The sequence below is a fragment of the Oratosquilla oratoria genome, chromosome 3 (genome assembly GCF_046742065.1).
Source record: "Oratosquilla oratoria isolate Oo_2021 chromosome 3, ASM4674206v1, whole genome shotgun sequence".
Taxonomy (NCBI): domain Eukaryota; kingdom Metazoa; phylum Arthropoda; class Malacostraca; order Stomatopoda; family Squillidae; genus Oratosquilla; species Oratosquilla oratoria.
Window position 1 is genome coordinate 40,117,274 of NC_134779.1, and position 7,402 is coordinate 40,124,675.

Consider the following 7,402-nt stretch of genomic DNA (forward strand, 5'->3'; position numbering starts at 1 on the left):
GACCACTGGGGGTGGCGGGGCTACGGTGAGCGACATGTCTATTCCAAAATGATCACTCGTAGCCGTGTCGTTGATGCTCCACGACATCCGATGCAGCAATGAGGAGGAGACAAATGAGAGATCGAGCCTGCCATGTCGTACATGCGTCGGCGACCCGTCGTTCAGTAGGACCACACCCGGGCTGGTGTTCAGGATTTCATCAATGTGTCGCCCGGACGAGTTTGTAGGCGACACAGAGTGAAGAATGGGGTGGTGCGCATTAAAGTCACCTGCGATGATGTACTGCTCGTCCTCCGCGACGGTACATACTTCCCCCAGGTCCAAGTGTCCACGCACAGGGGCCTTGTAAATGTTATACACATGGACCGTTTCATGGGGGAAGTGCAGTCGAACTGCGAGCACCTCCACATCTTCCCCACACTCTATTGGTGGGTCTACTCTGGAACATGGGATGGACGCATGGACAAGGGTCATACAACCTCTGCTTGTGTCCGTTTGGGGCGACACGAACACGTGGTATCCAGAGATCCTGATCTCTTCCTCTCCCACCAGGGTCTCTTGCAAGAGGATGACCTGTTTTTCCTCTTGCCGTATGATGGCTTGCAGAAGTGACTGTTTCGCTCTGAATCCAAGGATATTCCATTGGAGGAAGCGAACAGTCTGGGTGGTCGAGCGCACTGTGGACACTCTATCCATGGTGCTCGTTGTCTTCTGATGACGATGACGGGCTTGACGGCGAAGAAGAAGAGCCCTCGCTGCCACCATCAGTGTCCGTATCCGCCCCTTCGTTTCCCCTAGGTACGTCAGGGAATCCAGCCACAAACGCTGCGCCACCTGCCTTAGAGAGGGTAACCTCTCGCCTCGTCTGGTACCGCTGGACTCGAACTGGGCCCTCAGGCAGTGTAGCCTTGACCGCGGCTCCTGCTTTGCCTTTTCGGGCCGGCTCGTCAGACGTTGGCGGCTCTGCGCGTACTGGGGAGGGCGCTGGATCCTCCTCAGGTGTTCGGACACTGGTCGAGGGCACTGCGGGAGGCTACGCAGGAGATGGGATCGTTGGAGAGCTTTCGGTCACCTGGGTGGTACCTGGTGCAGCGGATGGAGACATGGAGGGCTTGGTGGCAGGTGAGCACTTTTTGATGGAGACCATCGCCTGCGCCATGTCCTTGAGGAAGCTCGTAGCTTCCCTGACCTGGTCTTCCGAGCTCCCCAGGTGGCGGGCCAGCGCAGCCGCGGCGACCATGACGAACTGCATCAGTTCGTCATCCTGGAAGGTGAGTAGCCGCGGAAGGGCTTGCGCCGGCTGCTGCTCCCTTTGGACAGGAGGTTCTGCTGGGGGGCTGCGGTTCTTGGTTCCGTTATGGAACTGGGGCCGCTGAGGGAGCCCAGGGAACTCTGCCTCCGTTAGCGCAGGCGACGGTGTTGGAGGCTGCTGGCGTGGTTCCCTCGGTTGCCGAGGGTGTTTCCACACCGAGGGACGGGGCGGGGCTGGAACGTAGTCCTCTCTGGCCTTGTACACCTCCCTCGTAGCCTTGGCCTCGTCTCTGCGGACACCGCAGGCAAGGCTCCAAGCGTGATGTGTTTTGCCGCAGTTGGGGCACTTAGCCGTCGTCTCCTCGTTTTTCTTGTGCTTTGCAATGCACGTGTCGGTGGTATGTGGGCCACTACAGATGCCGCACTTAAACGAGCGTCTGCAGTGCCTTTGGTGGTGCCCGTACTGCTGGCAGCGAAAACACCTCATGGGGTCCGGCACAAAGGTGCGTAGTGGGAACGTGCCCCACATGCCCAGGTCCAGTTCCCTCAGTGCGGGCCCCCGGAGGGTAACCACGACCTGCCTGGTGTTCTCCTTCCTCCAGGTGCATCTCTCTGCACTGATCACCTGTGGATGCTCTTCGATGGCGTCCAGGGTATTAACCCTTGACCAGCCCTGTAGCACCATCTTCGTTCCCTTTTCTGCTCCTTCCACCCTCTGGAGGTTTACCCTCCTACCACTGACCTCCGTTAGGTTGGCAAGGGCAGAAGTGGCGGCCTCATCCTTAGGAGAGATGAGAATCTCTCCGGTTGGCAGGTACTTAAAAGTAATGCTCCAATTGCTATGCTCTTTCTCGATTTCTCGAGAAAGCGCATAGGCTGATTGGAAACCTTCTGGAGACTTTGGGATCTTGTATCCTGTGGTGACCAAAGGGGGCGATGCCCTCCTGGCCCCCTCCGCTTGCTCCCGACTCTCCTGCCCATCTCCAGAGCGAATAGCACGCTCTTTCTTCTTACTCCTCTTTTGGCCAGCAGTCACCCAGCCTCCTTCACCGTCATCGCCCGTTTCTGAAAGGCGCGTGGATCCATCCATTCTTGCTATTGCTGGTAGCAGGAAACGAGGGATCGAGACAGGATGTGTAGGTGGGAAAGCGGAAGGGTAGTGATTGGGGAGGCGGAGGAGGGAGAGGTGGGGAGAGGAAAAGGAGGGAGTGATAGGGGAGAAGTGAGAAAGGAAGAAGTAAGGGTGAGCGTGAGGGAGAGGGTGGTAAAGGGGGGGGGAAGTAGAGTGATAGGTGTAGTGGAAGGAGGAAGGGAGTTTAAAAGTGAGTGGCGAAGGGCAAGGATGGAAGGGCAACTAGGTAAAGGGGAGGAGAGTGAGAATGTGAGATAGGAGAGGACGGGTGGAGGAGATGGTGAGGAAGTAGGAGAAGAAAGGGTATGGGCAGGAGGGGTTATGGAGGAGGAGGAAGTTGTGAGCGGGAGAAATAGGAGATGGAGAAGCGAAGTGGAGATAGGCGGAGGAGGGAGAAGAGTAGAGTGAGGGTGGAGGAAGAGGGAAAATGGAGGGGGAGGTAGTATGGAGGTAGGGAGATGAGGGTTATGAGAGGGAAGGGGGAAAGGGGAGAGGAGAAAAAAAAAAGGGAAAGGGAAAGAAGGGAAGGGGGGAAGGGAAGGGGGGAAAAGAGCACTACACTACATCGTGTTTAAAACCGTACACTTTTAACACTTAATATCGTACTTAGTCACTGCACTTTCACGAAAAAACACTACAGTACACTACAATGCTTCTAGCACTGCATTTCACACAGAGAAACTTCACTACACTATACTTTTAGCACCGCACTCGAAATTATGATATCACTTAATCCCTTCAATTGCACTTTTTCACTACACTATACTTTTAACACTGCACTCGGAAGTACTTAGTCACTGCACTTTCACGAAAGACGAAAGAACACTGCACTACACTACAATGCCTCTAGCACTGCATTTCACACAAGGAAACTTCACTACACTATACTTTTAGCACCGCACTCGGAATTATAATATCACTTAATCCCTTCACTTATAGTAGCTATACTTCTAGCACCGCATTTCACACAAAAAAAAAAAAAAAAAAAAAAAAAAAAACAAAAAAAAAAAAAAAAAAAAAAAAAAAAACAACAACTTCACTACACTATACTTTTAACACTGCACTCGGAGTTATAATATCACTTAATCCCTTCAATTGCACTTTTTCGGAAGTATAATAATATACTTCTAATCACAACACTATTGTTCACACGCTTGATTTCAACCACTACACAACGAGGCGGAGCACTTCGCAGACGAGCGAAACGACGTTGAGCGACCGCTGATCCACGGTGGCCGGATGTATAGACGAAGTTGCACTTAATATCGGAAGTATAGTAACTATACTTCCAACACCGTATTTGTTTTTACACAGAACACTTCACTGCACTATACTTTTAGCACCGCACTTAACATCGGAAGTTATTTCACACCGAACACTTCACACACACAAAAAAAGAAAGGATAGAAAAAAAGACACTTCACTACACTATACTTTTACCACTGCACTCGGAATTACAATATCACTTAATCCCTTCAATTGCACTTTTCGGAAGTATAATAATTATACTTCCAACACTTCGCTGTTTACACTCAATCTTAACCACAAAACTCTTTAAAAGTTTCACTTTACCACCACACAACGAGGCGGATCACTTCGCAGACTTTGCTGCAATTACCACTACGCAACGAGATCGAATTCAAGTTCCTGCTAAGCAGGAAGTATCCCACGAGGGAAATGAGAACTTATCGAAACCGCGACGACGACGACGAACTCCCACAAAGGAGATGCTTACTCGAGTGTGATAACAGTTGGACCACATATTTATACATCCGAGGATGGGAACAAGGACAGGTCACCCCGCCGGCTGTCTGGGGATTCCCTTTCCCGTATCATGCATACGTTTCCCAATTGTATTTATAATTAATCTACTTGTTGCCTTTGACAAACAAACAAAACCTTCCCTGTCATTGATGTTTTCATAATAATTAATGTAGGCAGCTTCAACAGTCTTCCTCATGTCTCTCCTTAATCCCGTGTGTAGAACCTCGACTCCATCCCAGTGGGGCAAATGTCCAGACCGGTCAGCATGTTGGACGAGTGAGTTAGAAGTCCTGTGTGACCTCAAGTCTCTTTTGTGCTCAGCTACGCGTTTCTCGACGCCTCGACCTGACTCACCGTAATACGAAGATGAGCAACTACCGCAAGGAATGCGATAGATGGTACTGAGGGCGTTTTGGGACAGTCCTTTTATATTCTTGGTCTTGACCATTTTTCCAATTTTGGAATTGGACGTCCTAGCTATTTTTATCCCACTCTTCCCAAGAAATCTGTCTATGCCTTCAGTTTTTCTAGAGTTAGGAACCGAAATATACTGTACCTTACTATCCTCGGACGACTGGACATTTGGTCTCAAGAAAATGTTCCTAGCCACTCCTTTCATCTTTTTAATCATTCCCCCTGGATATTTTAACTTCTTAAAGGCATTTGTGATAGTACCGGAGAATATCGACATTGGACATAAGCTAGGTAGACTCAATAGAGTCCATAAAGATATACAATTCACTGTGGAGATGGAAGACGACCATAAGTTACCATTCCTTGACACGTTGGTGCACAGGAGGGATGAAGGAGTAAGATTCTCAGTGTACCGAAAACCTACCAACAGAGATGACTTTGTGCACTACTTCTCAGGACACAGCGAGTGAGTGAAGACCGGCGTGCTCATACGCTTCTTCCTCAGAGCTTTTAGGATTTGCAGTGAGGAATTTTTAGAAGATGAATTAGCCTACATAACTAATGCCTTTAAGAAGTTAAAATATCCAGGGGGAATGATTAAAAAGCTGAAAGGAGTGGCTAGGAACATTTTCATGAGACCAAATGTCCAGTCGTCCGAGGATAATAAGGCACAGTATATTTCGGTTCCTAACTCTAGAAAAACTGAAGGCATAGATAGATTTCTTGGGAAGAGTGGGATAAAAATAGCAAGGACGTCCAATTCCAAAATTGGAAAAATGGTCAAGACCAAGAATATAAAAGGACTGTCCCAAAACGCCCTCAGTACCATCTATCGCATTCCTTGCGGTAGTTGCTCATCTTCGTATTACGGCGAGTCAGGTCGAGGCGTCGAGAAACGCGTAGCTGAGCACAAAAGAGACTTGAGGTCACACAGGACTTCTAACTCACTCGTCCAACATGCTGACCGGTCTGGACATTTGCCCCACTGGGATGGAGTCGAGGTTCTACACACGGGATTAAGGAGAGACATGAGGAAGACTGTTGAAGCTGCCTACATTAATTATTATGAAAACATCAATGACAGGGAAGGTTTTGTTTGTTTGTCAAAGGCAACAAGTAAATTAATTATAAATACAATTGGGAAACGTATGCATGATACGGGAAAGGGAATCCCCAGACAGCCGGCGGGATGACCTGTCCTTGTTCCCATCCTCGGATGTATAAATATGTGGTCCAACTGTTTGTAGACAGCTTACTGAAGAAGACCGAGTCGGTCGAAACGTATAAGCAATAAAAAGTTCCAGCCCATCTTCGCTTATTCTTCCTCCACCCAGTCTCTCATATATATATATATATATATATATATATATATATATATATATATATATATACATATATATATATATATATATGTGTGTGTGTGTGTGTGTATGTGTGTGTGTGTAGGTATATATATATGTATATATATATATATGTATATATATGTATATATATATATGTATATATATGTATATATATATATATCGTGACATCCTGACAGGTGTATGAATGGTAAGAATGGAAAGACACGATTGGGAACAAGAGACTTTGTTCCTGACCGGTTTCGCCTTTGAGGTTTCTTCATTTTTTTTTTTTTTTTAGAGAGAGAGAGAGAGAGAGAGAGAATGAAATAATTGGTATTTATAGGGTAGTTGCTGTGGTTCATGAGGGACGCGGGGTGGGATTCCGTATGCTGCTTGGCTTGGTGGTCATGTAGGGTCAGTTGTCTTGCGGGCGGAGGTAGTTGTTTGTTTGTTTTGTGTGAGCAATTGTCTCACGGCGTATTTGGCGGCATGTTTTGCAATCTTGATATCTCCTGTTCTGTTGTTGATGCAATCGTTGGTGTTTATGTATATTGCTTCTAATGTTTTTCTTTGTGGTTTGTTTAGGTTTTCATGTCAAATGTTTGCTTGGCTCCATTGAGGTAAATATTGTTTTTCTTAGATGCGGTTTACCCAGGCGTTTGTTGTGCGGTGGTGACGGACATCAGCTTTGTGTTCATGTAGGTGTTTCTTTAATCCCCTGTATGTTTCACCATAGTAAGCAAGGTTGCATCCCGAGCAGGGGATTTTGTATAGGATACTGTCAGGTTGAGTAGGATTTTGTCTGTTATTTGTGAAGTCGCGTATTTGTTGTCCTTTGTCTGATATTACTGTGATGCCTATGGGTTTTAATTTCTTGGTTAGGAGGTGAGTTAGGTCCGATGATGGTGCTATGAGGAGGATATTTTCATTTTTGGTTTGTGGTTCTGAGATGCTTCTTCGTTTGATTTCCTTAGCTTTGTGTAGGGCTCGGGCGATGATTCCTGTTGGGAAGTGAAGTGTTTTGAATGTAGTGGTGATGTGGTCTATTTCGTCTTGAAGGTATTCTGGGCTGCATATTCTTAGTGCTCTCAGGAAGAAACCTATTAGTATACCACTTTTAGTTCTGTCGCTGTGGGCACTGAAGTAGTGTATGTAGTCGTTTTTGTTTGTGGGTTTTCTGTAAACTTTGAATTTTGCTGTATTATTGTTCCTGATGATTAAAGTGTCAAGGTATGGGAGAGAGTCCTGGTTTTCTTGTTCGACTGTTAATTGTATTTTCTGGTGTGATTTGTTTAAATTGTATAAAAGGATGTCAGTGTCTGTGCCTTTAGATATGATGTGAAGGTAGTCGTCTACAAACCTGAGCCAGGTGGTGCCATCGGGTATGAACTGTTTGTAGTGTTTTGTTCTAGAAGTTCCATTTTAAGTAGGCGGCTATAGTACTAAGGGGTGATCCCATTCGTAGGCCGTCGTGTATATATATATATATATATATATA